General features: G+C 38.9%; 1 protein-coding gene and 1 non-coding gene across 3 annotated transcripts in view; both read left to right on the plus strand.

The window, feature by feature from the left end:
* Positions 1-384: 384 nt before the first annotated feature.
* Positions 385-478, plus strand: trnai-uau (transfer RNA isoleucine (anticodon UAU)). The gene is made up of 2 exons: positions 385-422; positions 443-478. It is a non-coding gene; the product is annotated as a tRNA-Ile (tRNA).
* Positions 479-6,407: 5,929 nt separating this feature from the next.
* Positions 6,408-21,916, plus strand: part of ppm1bb (protein phosphatase, Mg2+/Mn2+ dependent, 1Bb) — a 28,180-nt gene continuing 12,671 nt past the window's right edge. The window contains exon 1 of one of the 2 annotated variants that reach the window (XM_004556578.4): positions 6,408-6,813. The gene's annotated coding sequence lies outside the window, so the exon portion shown is untranslated. The remainder of the gene's footprint in view (positions 6,814-21,916) is intronic. The other variant, XM_004556579.4, reaches the window with a different exon arrangement.

Genomic DNA, 21,916 nt, shown 5'->3' on the forward strand with positions numbered 1-21,916 from the left:
GCATTTGCTTGTTAAACTGTTAAATAGTGGAGGAAAGTGTGTGTGTGTGTGTGTGTGTGTGTGTCTGCATACCTTTCTTCAAAAGTCACCGCATGCCTGCGTGCCACTGCTCACGTTTTGTTGCTTGTCTTGTTTTTAGGTTTACCACAGGTTTTTCGAGCTTTGTGTCAGGTCCCTGAACGCAGCACGTGAGTCGGCTATTTGGGATATTTTCGCTTCTAGACTCGGACAACCGGGGTCCCATGAACTTTTGATACAGTCTGCATACATTGTGCGCTTGCACTATTTGATAAACAAAACGTAATTAACCAAAAGTCCTGTTTCTTCACCGCTTCCGGGCAGTTGCGCCTTCTTAAACCGATTTCCTGGCGGCCTTCCGCCGAAGCTCCAGTGGCGCAATCGGTTAGCGCGCGGTACTTATATGACAGTATACAGCAGAGCAATGCCGAGGTTGTGAGTTCGAGCCTCACCTGGAGCAGAGTTTTTAGTCTCAGCCTCATCTGTAGACGGGAGTTGCAGCCTGATATTTGGAGATTATCTGTCGACACGACGACCCTCCAGCTGTTCTTTACACGTTTATCTTCACTTTCTTTGCTTTAAAAGTGCAGCTTTATTACTTCCTGCCTTGCGATTAAATGCAACTGCTGCGATCTTAGCTAATGAAGACCACCAGTGTCATCTGAAAGGAGAATGCTAAAAAAGCTTCTTTGTATCATGGACAACCCGTCCCACCCCATGCACGCCTCCCCGAAATGCAGAACTGACCGCCACAGAAAATCCTTTGTGCCGGTGGCAGTAAGACTCTTCCTCCCTCTGTGGGTGATTTTCCTGAGGATTAATAACAAAGTTATTCTGTTTCCATTCAGGCCGTGCAATGTCACCCAACAGTTTTTCATGGAATGTTTGTTTCATCTCCCCAACATATGCTGCTACTCTCTTTTATTCATTTGCACAATACTATGACACTTTTAGAATCACCTGCACTGATAGCTAAACTATTTATTTTTCAGGATATAGTTATATTGTTACTTGTTAAAGTTATTTGATATTATATTTTGCACTACTGTATATTACTGTATACTAGTATTCTATTGTATATCTTATTCCTCTGTTCCTCTGTCTCTCTTGCTGCATTGAGCATGTGTATGACAAAAGAATTTCCCTCGGGATGAATGTGATTAAGAAGTGTATTTTTAACTGGAACCCAGTATGAGCATAACATTTAGCATTTCAATTTCCTGCTAGAAATAGCTAGAATTGAGCATATCCTTGCTATTTCTATATCATATACTTGCCGTATAGATTGGACAGCACTCAATACAAAACTGAACTGGAAGCTTACATAAATAAATAATTAAAACATGAGCAGACATCCATCTTTTCTATTTAGAGTCTCTAATAATAATAGAAGTGTTGCACAAACGGAAAGCAAAGCAGATTATATAACTAGGCAATTCAAAGTGATTTACATAACACATAAAGACATGAAAAAAATGAAAAGGCACAGTTATTATGCTTGCTTTAGATGCTTTTCTAGTTTCTGTTATTTTTGTTTTGTTTGATTTCTTTATGAACGCTGCAAATATGTTGCAAATGATACAACACAACCACACCAAAATAAGCACTGGCTATCACTGGTAAAAAGTTAAAAATGTGTATGCTGTTACTGCATAAGTTAACCTCCTATTTTAACCCAATAATAATCAACATGTAATATCTGCATGCCACAGAAAACAACCACAACAAAGTAAAACATGTTTTTGACCAGGGAGCTAAAAGCAACTTCAGCCTACCGTTCTCCCAGCAATATTGTTCAACACTGCCTCCTGTCGATTATCACGTGGAGGTGCTGTTTGCTGTGAAACCATTGCCCACCGGTAGAGGGCGATATTGCTGCACTAAACGGCCCTGCTCTAATGCGGCTCTAAACATTTTTTTAAAGTGAAATAAATAAATAAATGAAAGTACTGAAAGCAGCAGCGTAATCTTGTGTTAATTCTTCTCATAATTTGTATTTACAAACATATTGACTGACACATATTTATGTGTTTATGTGTGCTGATCAATCTTTTCACCGCATCCTGAAATCTGCGTGTTACCAAACACAACCCCAATCACCTTAATCCCTTTTAAGACGTTGTTTTATTTCACTGTTCACAACTGTCACACACTGTGCACACGTCTCCATCCTTGTGTGTTTACGTGCATGTGTTTCTCAGCAGGTCTGCCGCTCTAAGCCCCCGTAAAGCTGGGAATGAACAAGCAGAAGATTGCAGTAATGATGTGACCCAGATGTCCTGGGTGCAGATCCCCTGGCTGAAAATGAGAGTGGAGATCGGGACCTTGAACCTCCCCTCCCTCGCTCCCTCCCTCCCTCTTGCCTGGGACACAATCACAGAACATTTGCATGTGTGTGTATTATTTGGGGAGGGGCATGTGTATGTTGCGTGTGTTTAAGCTCATGCAGATCCATGTAAACATGAGGGATCAGACTTAGGAGTGTGTGCCACTTGTTCTCAGCACTTCGGATTAGATGTAACAGTTTTTTTTGTTTTTTTTTAATTTACTCTCTTTAGCCGCCTCCATAAGATACTAAAGCCTGGCTTCAAAACCTTCCTTCCCTCTCTGCCTCCCTCACTCCCTTCCTCCCCTTGACTCACTCATTCCCTGAGGTCAGCAGGTGGCTGAAAAATCACATAACCCGCACCATCCTGAAAGTAGGCTCAGTGGGCCACTTTACTCAATGAGAGGCTTGGCAGTTGGAGTAGTGCATGCATGTGTGTGCGTGTGTGTGTGCGCGTGTGTCTGTGTGTGTGTGGCAGGGATTGAGAGGAAAGGGGACAAAAGACAGAGTTTAATATTTGGGATAAGCTGTGATTGAATATCCTGAGATCAGAGCAGAATGATCAAATTCTGCTAGTGATAATCCTTCATCTTGGAAAATTAAATACCACTCTGCAGTCTCTCCTCTTGACTCACACTCTCTCTCACACACACACACTTGCAGTATTTAAACGAGGTCTGACATGTGTCTCATAACCGTGCTCGGTTCCTCGGGGAGCTGTTCTGATATCTGATGAGTTTTTCATTAATAAGACACAAGTCTGATCCTGAGGGAGAGACACAAAATGACAACAGATAAGCCCTGCTTTCCCCAGCTCTCCACCGCACACACACATAACACAGATTCACTGATACACCATAACTAAATATCTTTATACATGCACTTATATTAAAGTCTTTGGCTTAATCACCTCAGCCCTGTTTTATTCACTCAAGCCTACATTTCATTTCCTTGCACATCCTTGTTCAAATAAATTAAATCTCATCTTTATTTACCAGTATAAGCCCCGATACAACAGAACAAAAACATTATCAGACTGCATCAGAGACCCTGTTCCTCCTCACCTTTTTGTAATCGGCATCTAGGATCTCTCCAAAATCTCAATCCAGCATACACCCACACGTCAGGTTGTGACTGCCCAGCTGTGTGGAGTAGAGCGTTTTTGTCACTTTGTGACTGCATTCAAAAAAGCATGCACAGCTATATTCCTCAATATTTGGGCAGAAAGAACAGGTAATCCAATGCAGGCAAGTAAACTAGTGCCAATAAAGTCATAGGCAATCAGTTTAATTACGTACATATAGATCATGGACAGCATTAAAGATGGGTATACCACCTAGTGGGTTTGGGGGCTGCATTTTAAAGCTTTAGAATTAGCACAGAAGTAAGCTTCTGGGATGGTCTGTTGCACACAGCAAGCCATAATATTGGTCAGGTAACCTATTAAATGTGCTCCCAACAGTCACAAAGCGCTCACACAGAAAGGTTCAGTAGCAGACTGATGAGGACACTTTTGAAGGGGAAGCTATTTTTTTAACTAGGCTGCATAAATGCTTTGTCACAGCTGTAAGGCTAGCCATAGTGTAGTGGTTTTGGCTGCTTAACAAGCAAAATATTCCTAGTTTGATGCTGAGAGGAGTCACAAATGCCTTCAAGGGTGTGTCAGTAAGGGCAATCAGCATAAAAAAAAATAAGGGTGAGATAATTTGGACATGTACAGATGAGGGATAATGGATACTGAATTTGGAGCTGTCAGGCAGGAGGAAACGAGGAAGCTCACAGAGGAGATTCCCAGTGAACGAGTACTTGCAGTCCTGGAGATACTTAAATGAATGTGGTATTTTACAGTAAGCCATATTTTGAACCAGGTGAAGTCTACCGAGAAGTTTGTGTGGTAAGCCAAAGAAGACACAATCTGAACAATCAATACTAGATGTAACTACAACACATACAAGCTCTAGTTACATACATGCTACTCCCATCTCTAATAGCTGAGATGGGAGTAGCTGACTAATATTACATGAGTGGAAATATGTCAGTTTAATTTCAGGTAAGCAGTCAATGAGAGAAGAAGAAACTGAATTAGACTTAATGCAGATATAGAGCTAGGTGTCATAAGCATAAGAATGAAGGTCTATGCCAGATTTCCTAAACATGTGACCTAAACGTGAAAGATAAATAACAAATAGAAGGGGGCCTAAGAAAGAGCCCTGGGGAACACCTAAGACAACTGGGCAAGCTTGTGATCTGAAAATCTTTTTAGCTGTACATACTGATTATGATTTTAGAGATAAGATTTAAACCAGGCATGTTACATGCCAACAGTACAAACAGATTCTAATATCGTTAAAATAATATTATGAGAGAGTGTATTAAAGGCCAATTATAATTTTGACAGCACTCTATGCTGTGAAGTGGCCAAAGATCTGACTGAAATTGTTCAAACAGATGATTGTTATTAAGGTGAGAGCAGTGGTGGTTTTTGATATGGGCAGCATGGGCCGTTGCCCAGGGCAGCATCGGCCTGGGCAACGGCCAGGCATCGGCAAAAAAAAGTTGCTTGTACCCATGCTGCCCCAACATCATGCCGTCACATTTTGGGCATTGCATAGGGGTTTTCTATTGCTCATTTGTGAGGAGTAAGGGCGCCCTTCATTTACCCTGGGTGAGAGCAAACCTGCACGTCAGCAGCGTTTTTGAGATTTTTTGAAAGAAAGGGGAAATTAGCAGTGGTACAGTAATTATTTAGGTTGAAAGAGTCTGCTCTGGGTTTTTTAAGAAATGGTGTTATCGTGGCGTTTTTAGAGGAACAAACCCAAAGATTATGGAAGAATGTATAATACTCTCAAATTCTCATGACCATTGATCAACATTGAGAATATGCATATTTATGATGAAGGAACTGACCTCCCAGCCCATTGTTCCTTCAGTGGGCTGGTTTCAGTCATTATGCAAATGTACTGTTTATAAGATTGGAGAAACCTGCAGTCAGCTGAGACTGAAGAAGTCACTTGGATGAGTGACGAAACGTTTCTCCCACTGAAAACGCTACGTCCAGATGAACAGAATCAACTTTTGGAGATTTACTTACCTGGATGATTGAGAATGTATCAAGACGAAATGCATAATACTCATTATTAAAGGATAGCGAGAAGAAATGTAAGGTTTAACCAAAAGTAGGAAGTGGGTCAAAGTAACAGTTGGAAGGTTTAGAGGTCTTAATAAATCTGGTTATTTCATCTACAGTCAGGAATCGGAAAACTAGAAAGAAAAGAACAGGGGGCTCATACACTGTCCTAAAAGTAGAGTTACTAAGAGCCAGCTGCTGATGAATATTACTGATTTTAGTTTTACAAAGGACATAAAAGTATTACTCTGTTCAGTGCCATACAACTGAGGTCGAAAGTTTTAAGGTGGTCGAAGGAGCTTGTTCACACTGGAGATGGGTGCCCTTGTATTTCCTTGACCTGACCAGACCTGATTAGTGTTGCATTATATTCAGATGTAGCTGCAGACAGGGAAATCAACTATACGGTGTACACCTATATACGGTACCCTCTATATTGGATTCGATTTTCTCCTGATTGAAGATGCGTGGTATAATTTAGATCGTGCGTGTGTTTGTGTGTGTATGAATATACTAGAGACTCTTGGAAGCTCTTCAATCATCCATATTGCGCTTCATTTAAGTTGCGCTTCTTAATGACTCCGGGGCACTCGGGCTCATGTGTGGCAACTTTCAACCATGAAAGGCAAGCAAATGGCATAATTTCAATTGTGCTCTGTTTTGTTTTATATATAATATATTTATATATTTATAGTATTAGTGGGCAGCTTTGGACGCGGAGTTGAAAGTTTCTATTTTAAGACTGACACCGCCTATTTAAAGTACTGTCGGCATAAGCCGGTAACAGTTAGTAGTGCATCTCAAAGGTCTGACATATCGCAGAACTTCGCAACGCACCAATGAGAATGTAGTATCGCATAGGGGCAGAGCTAATTGACGGAAGAAGTAGCCAATTAACCGACGCTTTGCCTAGCCGTTGTAACCAATCATCGAGCAGATGCCAAAAATAACACCTCCTCTTGTTCAGCACCCAAAGTCGAAGGATAGCTCTGGCCTTTCAATGGAAGAAAGTGCTAGATTTGTCAGTGTTGTATAATATAACCAATTCTCAGTGTCCATGTTTGTTTGGGAACGATCGGAATTGTCTACATTTACTGTGAGGGACACAATTGGCGTCAAACATGCGTAAAAACCAACGCTATCCAAGCAGGGAACCACCGAGAAAGGAATTATCGCCGCTCATCTGAGGCCAATCTCCATTATTTTTGTCAAATAAGGAAACATAACACAGCTAGCAAGCTAACGTTAGCTCCGCATATATCTAGACGAGTCTTCACACAGAAAGCTGAGATTTTAGCAGATAATCAGGATTGGATCTACAATCGCACAGCAGCAGGAAAACGTAAGTAGCACTCTTGTATCTGCGCTAACGTCATTAGCATTAGTTTGACAGTTCCAGCGACAGCTAACTGTGAAGCTAATAGCGAACGTTAGCTCACATCAACACAGTAGTAAACGGGCCTTACGTGGAGGGAACAGTGTTAAGTGGAAGGGATTTCTGCATGTGGTATTTCCAGAGCCAGCCGGTTGGTTCATGCTACACAGGTAGATCAAAATAAAACCTGAAACAATGAGCTGAAGTTTTAAAGTAACTTGGTTACCTTAAGCGTTAGCTCGGCTACCTCATGGTAGTTGTAGTAATGTAATATATTTAAAGAAAGTGCCAAAGAGCGTCCTTATTTTAGTAATGTAATGTTTGGTGGGTAACTCTACCAATCTTCGATATGCTCCAAGCAGACGTGCATTGGAGTGTCTCTGGGTACTCCATGTTCTCATGTGTATGCAGGGCGGTTATAAGGGCAGGGTTCCCCCTATTAGTGTGCAATGTCTTTAGTCAAAGCCAAAAAGGCATTCAGATGGCATTTAATTTAATGTACACAGGCAAGATTTATTGATATTTAGCAGTAATGTTTCGCTGCGACAACTGTACGGCTCCTCCCCACACTTCACTGATTTCCCACTGCTCATTATTTACAACAGGACCACTGATACTGGATTTTGGGCCGTTTTTAGTGAGTACCTACAATAGAATCTTTGCAACTCTAAACATTTTTAATTTGACGAACTAGTGAGCTACTTGCTAGACCTGCGATAAGTGAGTAAAGCATGTGATAACATCGTTCATAATTGCAATGATGACATGATTTGGAATAAATAAACAGGCACCGAACTGTGAATGTGGCTTGTACAGTTCAGCTCAGGGTTGTACCTAAGTTTCTGCAGGGCTCTATGTGCTCAAGTTGAAGTTGGGAGGTGGTGGAGGTCCATCTCTCCATACAGAGGTGTGGCTAATCGCCTGTGGTGCTGTGATATCAGTCTGTTTATTACTGACTATGGCGCAAAATAATAATACTTTGGGATATGATGTGTTGATAAGATAAATACATTCTTAACTTTTACTATTTTTTCTTTACATTTTATGTAAAAACAATTTTAATTCTTTAAACAACAAAAATTAGGACAGAAGTATAGTCTGATATAACTAAGTTAATTTGCTGGTGAATCAGCAGTGAATATTTGAATAAATGTAAAATGTTACTAAAGTGCATAATATTTGTAATATGAAATCTAGAGTAAAGTATGGCAAACATTAACAGTACACACATCAGTGATCTTTATCCTTCTTGTACTGTTACTAACGTGGATTCACTGCTTGTCAAGGCTCGAGAGAGAGCGCTATTAAAAATACTTGGCAAACTAACCTGGGAGTTGTGATACATGGGCTGGGTTGTAATGATTCATATTTAAACACACTCACCATGGCTGTGTAAAACAAATGGTAGTTTGTTAAGATTGCTTTTCTGCATGTTTAAGCTTCAGGTGGTTTAGTGTTTTGGTTTTACTTACAGAGACTTTGATTGGATGGTGTATACAGTAATACTGATATAGACATGATAATATTGGTTAATAGTGTTGGATTTTTGTACTTACTATTTTAAGGGACATGGTTAAGTATATATGAGGCTCTTTGAATATAATGTGTACTGTAGTGATGAGGCCTGTCAAAAATATATATGTGAAATCAACTGTGATAACACATTACAATTCCTCCTTAAAGCGTACTAGTCAAGCTATTTATCTTGCACATTAAAAAAAAGCAAGAGTTGGCTCAGAGTGGATTCTAGTCGAGGTAAAATTTACAAAAACACAAGCTGAAGTTTGTGCAAGTTTGTGAGTAAGACTGCAAGTATGGAGGTGATAGATACAAAGCGCTTTTAAAATAAGTAATATTTAAAAATCAGTCATGTGTTTCAAAAGTTGGCAGTGCAACTGAGCTGTCTTCATTTGTACCAGCTTGAAGTCTAGCAGCCGACTAACTAGTAAGTAATATAAACTTTAGTTGTCATTCTGCTTAAGTCGTCTAGTACTTGGAAAGTTTCTGTAGTTTTGTGTTTGTCCTTCATGCTTCGGTTGATTTGTGGTACAGCAAAGTCAGATAGCTACATTCTTAGAAATATTTTACAGGTGTTGCACATGTTCCAGGCTTTGTAAGTACATTGTGGGTCCGTTGTCATAAGACAGTTGTCTTGAATGTACTGTGGGTTGCTCTGATATAGACAAAGGTTAGTTGTTAAACATTGCGGTAGATATACAGGAGGAACTTGTGACCATCCCTTAATCATGCTGTTTTTCGTTGATGTGGTAATAAAATGGCACAATGACTTTGTGTTTGTGGGAGTTACAGTTAACCAATGCATGGTGTTACTTTTTTGCTACCATCAGTTACACTCTTACCTCTTTAGCTTTGCTTGCTGTTTTTCTAACAATGCAAAATGTATTGTTCAGAAAACAGAGTCAAATAAATATTGCTAGATATTATTTGTTTTTTGTGGTGTTTTTTTTTTCTTTTTCTTTTTTTTTGGGGGGGGGGGGGGGGGGGGGGGGTTGTTTTGTTGTTTGGTTTTTATACTTCTACATGTTCCAGTTAAGGGCATCCCGTCAGCAGCGGTCATCCATGCAGCCCTTCTTCCTTAAAAGAAATGTAAAAAATATATATATATGTATGTGTTATATATATTAGGGCTGTTCGATATAACCATATATATCGGATGACAATATAAAAATGTCTATCGTTTCATTTTACGCTATCGTTTGTTTCTTGGTGTCGCAAAATAAACTGTTTACGGCAATATTGTTTCATCGTTTTGATGGTCACTGTAGTGGCTATATTAATTTCTTAAAGTTCTCTCTTTCTCTTATATTTAATATAACCACACTACGGACGGACAAGCGCCTGTTTTTTGCGTTGCCATTAGCAACAACGACGGTAAAACCATCGCGTGTCCGCCTGTTTATTTTCCACATAAACCTTTCACAATAAAGCTCAAGATCCTGTTGAGACTTTTCAAAATAAACTGAATCCCGTGAAAGAGTATGCAGAGTTTTTACGGATGAGAAGCAAAAAAGAGCCGCCAGGTGCTAAAAAAGAAACCTTAGACTCAAACATTAGAACAGGCTTTTCCCCGCAGCACACCGTGTAATAAATACTCACAAAGAAAACGGCGGCCGTTACAACTTGTCTAAAAATGCATCCTTTAATGCATCGGTTAAAACACTCAACTCCAGCTACATGACGCCCAGCTGGAAACACTTCACGCAAGTCGAGCTGCCCGAGTTTCACAGAATTTACAGAAAATGTTAAATCTTTGTGATTTGTATCGTTATTAGGACGATAGAATTCTTATATCGGGATATGAGATTTTGGTCATATCACACAGTCCTAATATATATATATTCATCTTAACAAACGTTAGGCCATTACTGAACTTTAAAAATGTATTTAAAGTTCAGTATTTGTACTCTAGCTTGACAATTAACAAATGAAAAGCAAATAAGTGAATGAAAAAAAGAGGTTGAGATGGTGGAGCACACAGGGTTGTATGGTAGGGAGTTGAGGCCATTTTGTACCCGCCGCTGTTGCCTTCATGAACAGTGTATATCTAAAGTGATGTCTCAACTATTGGCGCGAGCCGTGCTTTGGTATTGTTACGCCTTGTCATGCATGTCTGCGTTTTTGTAACCTTGTGTGGCTGCATTGAAGACATGAATATACAGTCGGGTTGGTTTCTATCACTATTTCAGTGATATGGGTATAAGAGCTCAGAGATTTGCAGATCATGGAGAGGAAAATGCTGCAACCGCTTGAAAAGATTAGACTTTCTGAGAAAAAGTTTTTGGAGGAAAAATAAACCTCAACTATTCCAGCATTGGCACTAATGGGGACCTTTTCTCTGAAGGGTGGCACCTATTGTTCAGGAGAATACTGCAGTGAATCCGGCGCTTCAAGTATATATATTTAATGTGGCTTTTGTGACATTGAAACAATAAATAGGCCATTAGGGTTTCTTTTTTAAACTGTAAAGACTAGGCTGATGTCCATATGTCAAGAGGGACTACACCATGGAATAAAAACTGACCTTCAAATGTCTCCTAGATTGGGTAAGGCACATGTGTAATATGAACTTTACTGGTGGATCAACACATTTTTAGCTTGCGGCATTTATCATATATTCAGAGATGAAGGGAGCTCGAAGCAGCTGATAATCCCTTCACAGTTTCAATAATGAAACCTTGACAGTTTTACTTCCTCCAGATAGGTCTCGTTGAACAAAGTCTCTCCTTTAGTCATCTTGGAGGCGAGTGATTTTCAGAAACCTTTGCGGTGAAAACGAAAGCAAAAGAGTACGTTTTTCATGCTGATATTTTTATTTTATAATTGGCGAAAGACAAAATCAATTGATTAATCTGATTAATTGAACTAAGGACTAACCTGATGAGTTCTTCTCTGACTTTGCCCTTTGCCTTTTCTTTCCACGACAAAGGAAAAGACGGCTACAGTTTGCATTCACAGTGAAGCTCTGGACACAAGTTTATCAGCAGCTTCTTGTGCATTTTATACACTCTGCTTTACTGCAGAGGTGTGTCAAAGTTAAAACTGATGATAAATTCAAAAATAATTATCAGATATGTACCGTGTGGTGTTGAAATTTAGCCACCCTGCCCACCTTCTCTATTATATCAGATGGTGATAAGGTATCCAGGTGACCAGTAAATGACATCACTTAGTTGGGCTTGTGCTCCGCTCGTCAGATATGAGATGAGTTCAGTTTATTTCACCTGAGTCAGCACTCACTGTGCAAAGTCAAAAGCAGCAGATGAAACCCAGTGTCAGTGAAAGACTGAAGATAGTTAACAAGATTATTTTAGAGTTTAACAGATCTTATCAGCTTTAGCTGTGCACTGGTAGAAACTGTAGGCATCGAGTTGACCGCATTGATCCTCCATTGTAGAGAGCAGTTTGCACTGCTTTAGTGAATAATCTGAAAGCCACTAACTGCTAAATGTGTGGTGGCTTACAGCACAGCAGAGCTGCATATGTGCAGATTTGCACATAGAAGGAGAAGAGGAAGGCAGACAGAGTGACGGTTAAAGAGAAAGCAATGTGCATCTGTACCAGCAGGAGAGGGCTGAGTCATGCATAACCTCAGTCACATGAATGAATGATTTACCTCCAATAGTGGACATTTGAACATTTTCATGATTTTTTTTTTTTTTTTTTTTTTTAATTTCATTGTTAACAGTTAAGAGGAAAACAGTTCCTATTAATGATGTTTGTCTGAGAAAATAGATAAATTATTAAACATCCCCAGTGCATAAGCCTTGTTAGGTAGGTTAGGAAAGTGAAAGCAGGTGTTTTGCTGTTAATATTGCCGCATTGATGTTTGTGCTTTATAATACTCGTCTAATATTAATCAAAATTACAGAAAGTAAATTCTAATTCGAGTTCTAATCAGAATTCTAGAAATAAATATGGTTTCGTTGTAAAGGCTGGAATTTTTTTAAAGCTTTATTTACACTGTGTTTGATCATATTGGACACAATGTTGAGACCAGCAGAGTTTGAAAAAGTTGGATGTTGGATGTTCTTGGCTTGTAAAGTAATGCTTAAGCTTGGATTCGGTTATCTTTGATTCATAGTTTTGCTTTAAATCTGCAGCGTAGCCTAAGGTGGACCTTCCCAGATCTCAACAACTGTGATAAGCATGATATGTCCATGAAACAAAATGTTATAGGTTGTATTTGTTTCTAGCTTGCTCATTATGATTCTCTGCCTGAGTAATAATACGGTGTTTTCCTCGTTATCATAGCTTGTGTGTACATGCGTGCACGTGTGTGGTTTTCTTTTTTACATTTCTCTTCTTCCTTCCAGTTTATGTTCCATTTCCTGCACTTTGAGATGGTTACCAGGACCTTCGGCCATGTTGCTATAATGACTCCACACACATTAGGTGGTAGTGAGTTCCAATGGAAAACGACGGAAACGTTCGAGTCGAGTCGGATCGGTACTAGTGAAAAAGAGCTATAAGTACTGGATTGGTGCTTTTCTTTTAGTTGTATTCTTTCTGTGGTTCCTGCCTCAGATTTTATGAGTCTTGTTAAGTATTAGGCTTTGATTTTGTGGTGTGCGGCGGTAGACGGCCCATGGCCCATTTCCATGCTCTTGTCTTGAAGGATTGCAGAAACCTGCCAGTTTGACTTTAGTTTTTTGTAACACCTGTTTTCTTTAAAAGCACTTTGACAGTGTAAAATGTTACCTGTGAGCTTTGTACACCAAAGTTATTTTTGCTGTCATTCAGGAGGCGTAATGCCCCTCTCTGAAGCAATCTGCTGCAGATTAGTGCACAAAGGGCAGATGAACAAAAGTTGGATATGTGAACCTTTTGTTCTGTGTGTAATAAAAGAAATGTAAAGCTTAAAAATGCCTTCAGTACAGGCCTTTGTTAAGAATATCAGATAAGATAAACAAGACTATATAAACATGTAACCTTATGTTCAGGGGCATGAGTAGATATAACATAAAGGTGTGGCCAGTACTGTTGCTCCGGACCACTTACACAACAGGAGCTGTTTCCCTATTCGGGGTATGCTTGCTTCAAAGTCCGTAACTCAAGACTGAATGCTTCCCCGCAGTTTGACGAGGCTGTCCCGTACCAGAGGCTCCTCCAAATGCAGCTGTGAAATTTGACACGCTGTATCCTCTTCAGTCCTCACTTACTATCCCACAGTCCTCCCTGAGCTGTTAGTTTAATGGTGCTTTCACATGGCTCCCTTTCACTATGTAAATATGAAGGAATATCACAAGATCGAGTTATATTTATCAGTAATTTTCCTTTTGGTGGTCATCAATTCAACATGTGGATTGAAAGATCCAGGAAAGTGTAAATGATGTAAGATAGCCATATTATTCTTGCTAGCTCCTTTTATGCTAATAAGCAGAGAGGTGAAAAAACTCAGTATTCTAGTATTGCGTTTGTTGATCCTTCATTAATTTATTATTTTTTTAATAAGTTAAATATATTTAACGTATTTAAATGAGTGCACAGTCTGCGTAAGACTCTCTGGCGGCCATATATGCTCACAAGACAAGCCAGGCAAAGCCCAAATGGACCAGTGACATGCTTTACAACTTCAGTGAAAGAATAAAGTAAGATGACCCCTAGGAGGACAGAACGGTGAAGCAGAATTAGAGGTTGGATTGGTTCGCTTGTTACCACCCATCTTATGTTGCAGAATTAACCTGCTTTGAAGCAATTTACACCAGAGATGAGAGGTCAGCATGCAGGAAATCACCGCCTGCTGACTTTTGTTGTGTCACTATTCCTGGAAGATCCCGTGGACCTCAGTTGGCAGATATTTTCTTTTTCTTTTTCTTTTTCTGAGCATCCATATGAAATAGATTCATTATGACTTTTTATTTTTTTGCCTTCTACATGCTAGCAGTTTGAAAACAATTTTCTTGTTCTGAGCCTTAACATCAATAGCTAAAACCTGGATATAAATTTAATTTTTTTATTTGTTCTTTGTTTAATCTCACACTGTTTAACGCCACCAGGATTGCAGCTGAACAACTATAGTTAAAACTGTATTGCATATGATAACAAAACATTGGTGTTGGAGATGTTAAATGATAAATGTAACAACATATTTAATCAATGAGATCTCTTAATATTAAAAAAGAGCGCAAATTCAACAGTGTTGTACTGTAAACAGTACTGTAGTACATGAAGGAAATCTGTCTGCATGACTTTTGGGCTTAAGTTGTAAGAAGTAAAATACAGAAATCTGTTACTTAATTTCTTTGGAGTATAAATGGCCATGGAGAAGGTCTTGCTGTACAAGTTGTCCAACAAACTAAAAATGCAGTTAAAAGTCCAAAATTAATGTCGTCCTTCACATTATCCTAAACCATCCAATGGGCCAGATTGGAGTCTCTGTTGGGGTAATTCTGGCCCCTGTCCCTTAGGTTTGACACCCCTGATCAAAGTCTGTGTTGGTTCTCAGTCATCAAGGCCGTGGTAGTCTAAGGAGTTTGGAAAAGAAAGCAACTGGACTTATTCTGAACTTTTAGTAAGTTTGTATGAACTTAAAAATTTATAGATGGATATAAAAACTAAAAGAAAATTAGTAATAATAGTTACATCTTCACATTAGAACCATGACAGTGATCATTCTGTAAACTTTTACTGTTGGTACTTTTCACTGCTTTGATTCCAGGGTTTGGATAGACTTTATTAGAACCTATAGTGTTTTGTTTTTTTTATCACACAGACGACATTACCTATCTTACTGTTCTTCATTTGCTGCCAGAACCTGTATACTCCCAGCACTGGCTCTTTCATGTGAAACTGTGCGTTAAATTATGAAGTGAGTAACTTTTGTGTGACAGCTTGGTGGGGCTGTAAGTAAACTCGGATAAGGAAAAGGTATTCAGAATATGCTGAACTTGTATAATAGTACAGGCACCAAGGAAAAAGAACGGGGAGTTATTTGTGGGAATACCAATCATTTAAATGTATGTTTGTTTTTTCGAAGTTGATGTTAGTAAATAATAGTAATGTTAAGATAATGCGCTAGCTTGTATTTAGTCTCTCTTAGTGGTACTATTGCATTTGTGCTGAAGCTTGTGCATGTGCATACATGCAAACTGATGCTTACACATGCTAATTTAAATAAACGAGGAAGAAATGCAAATATGACAATCAGCTTGTTAAGTATCCAGCAAAGAGACTTCAACTCCACCATCTTGGACCTCACAGCAGGTAATGATTGTTCCTGTTCTACTCATCAACTTCAGCATAGCAGCATCACGTCATCACCTACACTAGGTTCTGGCTAGAGTGAGTGCTCACAGCAATTAAGATGGTGGAGTTTAAGTCAGAGATTCAAGACAGCTAAATGATACAGAAGACTGCCACAACAGCAAACTGACCTACCTGGCAGTAAGGAAATGCTATACTTTAAGAACTGTCAGTGGAAAGATTGAACTTTCAAAACTATATCAGTTTTAAGGCCATTGTGTAAATAAAATAAAATAAAAATATACTTGGGTGGCCATTAGTATACCTGAGTGGCAAGTGTATATTTGGAAAATACTGCTCGCTGCCTCCTTCAGTCTGTGTCCTGTTTATTTGCTAGGCAGCAACTTTGTTCTGTGGCTTTGCTCTTCACAGCAGTTAAATATAATGGTTTGTTATATTTTGTAAATGTCAAGAAAGTTTATAAACAGTACCTTGGAAAAACTTGTCAATGAAGCAGGCTTATGTTTTCCAGCAGCAGTATAAAGCCCCAAGGGCTGAGCTATTGGTAATCACCAGGCAACTGACTAACTGGCTGTGTCCTCTTTAACCATCTTAAAAGTAATCCCTTATTGTGCTCTCTATAAAGACACTGTTATTTATCAAGGCAGGAGCACATGTCAATTTGTATTACTCAACAAAAATTGGATATTGGAAATACTGAGTTTTTCCTTATAAAATAAAAAGAATAAAATAGGACTGTGATTTTAAACAGCCATTTTTGAAGTGGGGTTTAAGTTATTCAAGTCTAAAATGCATAGACTTCTGTTAGGTCAGGTAACACAGGTTTCTTAGCCTTGACAGTCACTCCCAAAAGACTGGTTTTGAGCCAAAGTAAACCTTTTATAGACGGGAAGCAGTGTAAAGGTCTTGAAGTTCCTGGAGCGAATGAAATCTCTTAAATCTTCTTCTTATTAACATGTAAAGTTGTAACCAACCTTCACACACATTTATATAAATCAGTCGGATTAGGTGAAAACCAGTGAGTTATAGTGTATATATGGATAATGCTGAAACCTGTGAGCTACTATTATTGAACAGGATGGCTGTTTCGTATGAATGTGGCTGCTCTGAGCAGAGCATTTGGACTCTCTGCAGCATTATGTAATCCCCGACCTTCCACTTCCCTTTTCAAAGCCAGTGGTTTTTGGCAGGCGTGTGTTTCAGCATCGGGGGTGACTGTTTCGACCTGTGGTTACTGTATGCGTGATAGCAGTTTTAAGGGGGGGTTAAGTAGTTGAGAGTTGCTAGTTTCAGTTTGATGTCATAGTCCAGATATTTCCCAGCTTTTCTCTTCTCTGTGTACGTGTTTTTTGCCAGCAGTTTATTAACAGCCATTATCAGCCAGAGATACCTCATCATATCTGCATGTGTTCTTGCAGTCTGCATGTCTCCTTTCAGGGCTGGCTGCTGCAACTGCTTTAATGGATGGATGATGCAACTCCTCTCTCTTCTCCCTACCAAGCAGCTGAGAGTGTGTGTGTATTTCTTTTAGACAGAGAAAGACATAGAGAAGGGGATGTCGCTGAATGAAGCCTAGGCTGGATGTTTGCACTGCAGGGTGGGTGGTTGCTAGGCAATAGCAGTGTGTTTGTTTTATTTTTAGAGAGAATCACTGTGGGTGAACATAACACGTTTGTCCCTTTCTCATAGCACGTCTAAGTGCTTTTTCTTAACATACAGTACATTAAAATACAGGCTACACAAGAGTGGAAAATATGAGCTTAATTTAGAAAATCTAGTTGTCATAATCACGTAGCAAGAAAGCAGTTTAAAAAATGTCAATGGCATGGTTCAACTCCTCACCCTAGTCATGAAATCTAAACCATCCTGGCGTATTTATAGAGTATCTTTTTCTCGCACATAGACTATGACACTGCACGCATGCGCAGAGCAGACACAAACGCACACACACACATACGTGAAACCAGCTGTAGTCACTCCTTGCACGTACCAACCTTTTTTGGGCACATGGCCGTCACGCTGTGTGTCTTTGTGTGTGTGCGCGAGTGTGCGAACTCATGTGGGAAGTAACACCCAGTGAAAAGTCAATATGCAGTCAAGGCTCTTTTGATTTTTATAGCTTTTCATTGATTTCGAGATCTCGTGAGTGTAACACCAACCATGCGTTTTGTGAATCGCCCCATACTGTAGCAGTTGCTCACATTTAGGTCTGAATTGATTCATGCGAAGAGAAAATACCAGAGAAAAGTAAAAGGAAGGTTTTGGAGACTGTAGTGGGTATCATGATCTAGCCACCAATTTTCATATTGGTATCCCAGCTACCATAGGGCGAGAGGCAGGGTACACCCTGGACAGTTCACCAATCTGATGATCTTTTTAGTATGTTCTTATTTTTAGACTAGTCAGCTATTGTTTCCTTGTCTACTTTAAATAATTTGTAAATTAGTTGCTAGAAACGTTCCTAATTTCAACATTAGAGGTATTAAAACATATCCAGCTTTTTTTAGTCTCAATAGCAGTGCGTTTACCTTGGATTTGGCCTGAGTGCTGTGCCAGTAATTAATTGGCTTTATTCCTAGTTATGATGAAGACATGGGGATCATTATTAAATGTTGAAGGCTTTAACTAAATATCGTTTAGTAAATGGACAGAAGAACAAAAATTGTGTTGATTTAACAACTTTATTTGCACTTTCAGCTTAATGTGAGAGTCTCTCTTGGGTATTGCTGTCATTTGCAGTTATGCAAGTTTTTTTCCCTTCTGTTTGCCCTTTAGGTAAGGGTGTAAGTGTGTGTACTTATTTGACCTTTTCACACACAAACAGTGAACAGTTATGTCAGTTATGTTGACATTTCACTACATTACTGGAGATTTATTTATGGGGTGTATTAACTCTTCACAACTGTCTTTTGGGTCATGCTTATTTTTTCAACAGTCAGCAAGAGTTACCAGAGTTAGGTCTGATGACTTCTTCATGAACATGGACATTTAACTAGGGACAAACAGCTGTTTGTCTGGTGATTTGGATCTTAGTTTCAGAAGGGTTACAGCCCTACTCTAAGTGCAGTAAAATCTTTGAAGGACATGTCTTCAGCACAACATTATAATGCAGCTTTCCCATTATTTCCAACTCACTTAATCATTCTTTGCCATTAAATCGCGATTAAGATTGAAGTACTGTAATGTAGCAAACCTCAAATAACTGCTGACCCTTTGTAGTGACGTAGCATGGTTTCTCTCATGCTCTGTCATTTACCTTTTATAGGTAGTAAACTAGTAAAAGATAGATTAGCAAAGTATAGACTTCAAATGAATCTGCTGTTTTCACAGCTGGTGTGCTAACAGTATAGGGTTTTCCATCAGATAAGTTGAGCCCGACTCAGCTGTTGCAAAAGCAACACACAATGTCCTTGGCAAGGTACAGAGATGACAAAAGCTTGTACATTTCTAGTAAATTGCTTCCTAATGAGCAGTCCTACAGTTTCTCTGCATTTGTTGCATCATAACATAGCATACTTGCTAACTTTCCACTGCAGTAAAATCTCTCCTGAAATCGTGGATACACAGGGCCTTGAAATGTTAAGAACTAATGACGTCTGCCCGCCTGACGCCACTGGCTTTAATAATTAAAAGGCTGATTGTGATTAACTCATGGACAAAGAGGTTCTGCGGTTCTTTTTAAGTGAACAAGGTTTATGTTGAGGAAAAGACCAAACACGACTCAAAGTGAGATTTAATTCAGCTCTTGGCAGCAGAGAATCTATGCCCTGCTGATTCAGTAATGCCTCTCCACTTCCCGACAACAAGTTAACTAATGGTATTAGTTACTGTGTGTTCAGAGTGAAAGAGGTTCTGTGTGCTGGGTGAAGCTTCCACAGTGTAATCCTCGACTCTGTGGTTCCTCCTCAGCTATCTTTGTCTTGTCAGGATCTCTGGCTCTCACCCTCCATTGAGTAATTAAAAGCTTTCAGTACTCACGGTGTGAAGCAACCTACTGAACTACTGACATCAAAAACCGGTGATTTAGAGAGATTTATAGTACAAAGCACATTATTATATGCACTTTAGAATGTTGTGTTCTGTTATAGAGATGGACCGATCCGATATTACGTATCGGTATCGGTCCGATACTGACCTAAATTACTGGATCGGATATCGGAGAAAAATAAAAAATGTAATCCGATCCATTAAATATCACGAAAGCACCTCACAAAACTTGCAACACCCCGTAACTCACCTCAGAACGTTAGCACGTTGGAGCAGTATGCATCACGTGATAGAGCGGCTGTGGCATGCGGGACCTGTCGGTGGTCTGGATAGCATGTGGAGCTTCGCTAGCAACCCGGCATTTCATCTCCGATAAAGTTATCCCGAGAGAAGTAAAGCAAGTGTGTAAGTCCATCTCTGAATGTTTGTAAAGCATTCCTGCGTTAAGCTTAACAAACGACTGCCTCTTCTTGCTGCTACTTCAATCATGAAACTGCTTAACGATCAGCTGATCGGCTTTTCTGTCGCGAGTCCGTGACTCTAGTTTGCTTTTGGCCCACTTTGCACCAGAAAGAGGAAACCAGCGGCTGAACAACAGCAGCACGTTTAAGCTTGATCAGCTATTGTTAGAATGTATTTAATATTACTTTCTACTCCAGGATCTTTTTCTACGTAGCTGACGCTGGTAACTGTGCAGGGGCGGATCTAGCAAAGTTTAGCCAGGGGGGCCGATAGGGCATGAACAGGGAAAAGGGGGCACAAAGACATACTTTTCTTTCTTATTCTCATTTAAAATGTCTAGCTTTTAATAAATAATTATCTGACACCCAAAGTTTTAATTTGATGTAAAATGAATAGAAGTCAATTACTGTATATAGTAACTATTAAGTCTAATATATATACCCTAGTAAGCTATAGTACTTTTTCCTTTGGGAAGGTACCATCTGTGCAGTCTGCAATTTTGTTGAAGAAAGATGTTGAATCTATTTAATATTTCTTGAAAAATAATTGATTTCTGTGCATTTTTTTTTTTCACACTGCATCAAATTAAGGTTGATTACGTCGATTAAGCATCATGAGGTGGAGCGTGAGGGGTGGTTCCCTATTTTTTATTTATTTATTTTTATTGTTGCTGGGAGTTGGAACTCTATTAGTTAGGTTGCTTAATATATATGCTAAGTACTCTTTAAAATACCAGAATAGGGAGGATGGTGTAGGTTTAAGTTTATTAGATTGATCAGTATTGCTGAACTATGAAACATTTTTTTTGCATACAGGTATAACAGAATAGCTTTAGTGTAGTTGTTGTTTTAAACTTGAGTATGAACTTATACAAAATGCAGCAAGATATTTAAAAAACAGTTTTGTTGATTAAAAAACACTATATCTGATTCATATCGGTATCGGCAGATATCCAAATTTATGATATCGGTATCGGTATCGGACATAAAAAAGTGGTATCGTGCCATCTCTATTCTGTTATAGAACTGCCAAAGTTGTGATCTGTGAACTGAAAATGGCTTTTTATCAAACGTGTACAATAAGATTTATAAATGCAGTCATTAATTGTTTATTTCAGTATTGCTGTTTTCTAAGCATAGTCTGAACAATTCTGGATTATTACATTTTACAACATGGGAGTTAAAGTTTAGAATTTGGAACTGACGTGAAGACCTTCAATGTATAGTTTTTTGGTCAGTATGTGCAGTTATTCATATATGATAACATGCATCAACTTAATGAGTTTATCAGTGCAGAGGGTTTCCCACACAACTGGAATACAGTTAGTTCTATATATCTTTGAACACTAACATGTTCCAGTTATGTACATGGACATAATGTGTAGACTCTGTAGTGCACAGAACCAAAATTAGTAAAAAGTTGTCTCTGTCCAAATAATTATTTTCACAGGGTGCACACGTGTGTGCCAACGCGTTCTTAAATTATCTATAACAAAAATCCATCGTCTTATTCTTCTTTTGGCTTCTTGCTAGTGTTTACCACAGTTGATCATCTGCCTCCATCTTGGGCAGTTATTTTGGTTCACATGTTGATTTGTTAAAATCAAATTCAAATTTTATTTGTCACGTACACAGTCATACACAGTACGATATGTAGTGAAATGCTTGGACAACTGCTCGTGACCTAAAGAAAAAAAAAGGAATAAGATAGGAAATAAATATGAAAAATTAAAAAGGGTAAATTTAACTAGGAGGGAATAAAATATAAATTAAGGTTAAAAATGAAATAACTGTACAACACAAATTAGAATGAAGGGTAAATTTAACTGGGAAAGAATAAGATAAAATATATAAATTAAAGTTGAAAATAAAATAACTGTACAACAAAATACACAATA

The sequence above is a fragment of the Maylandia zebra genome, linkage group LG8, assembly GCF_041146795.1.
Source record: "Maylandia zebra isolate NMK-2024a linkage group LG8, Mzebra_GT3a, whole genome shotgun sequence".
In the NCBI taxonomy this organism is placed as follows: Eukaryota; Metazoa; Chordata; class Actinopteri; order Cichliformes; family Cichlidae; genus Maylandia; species Maylandia zebra.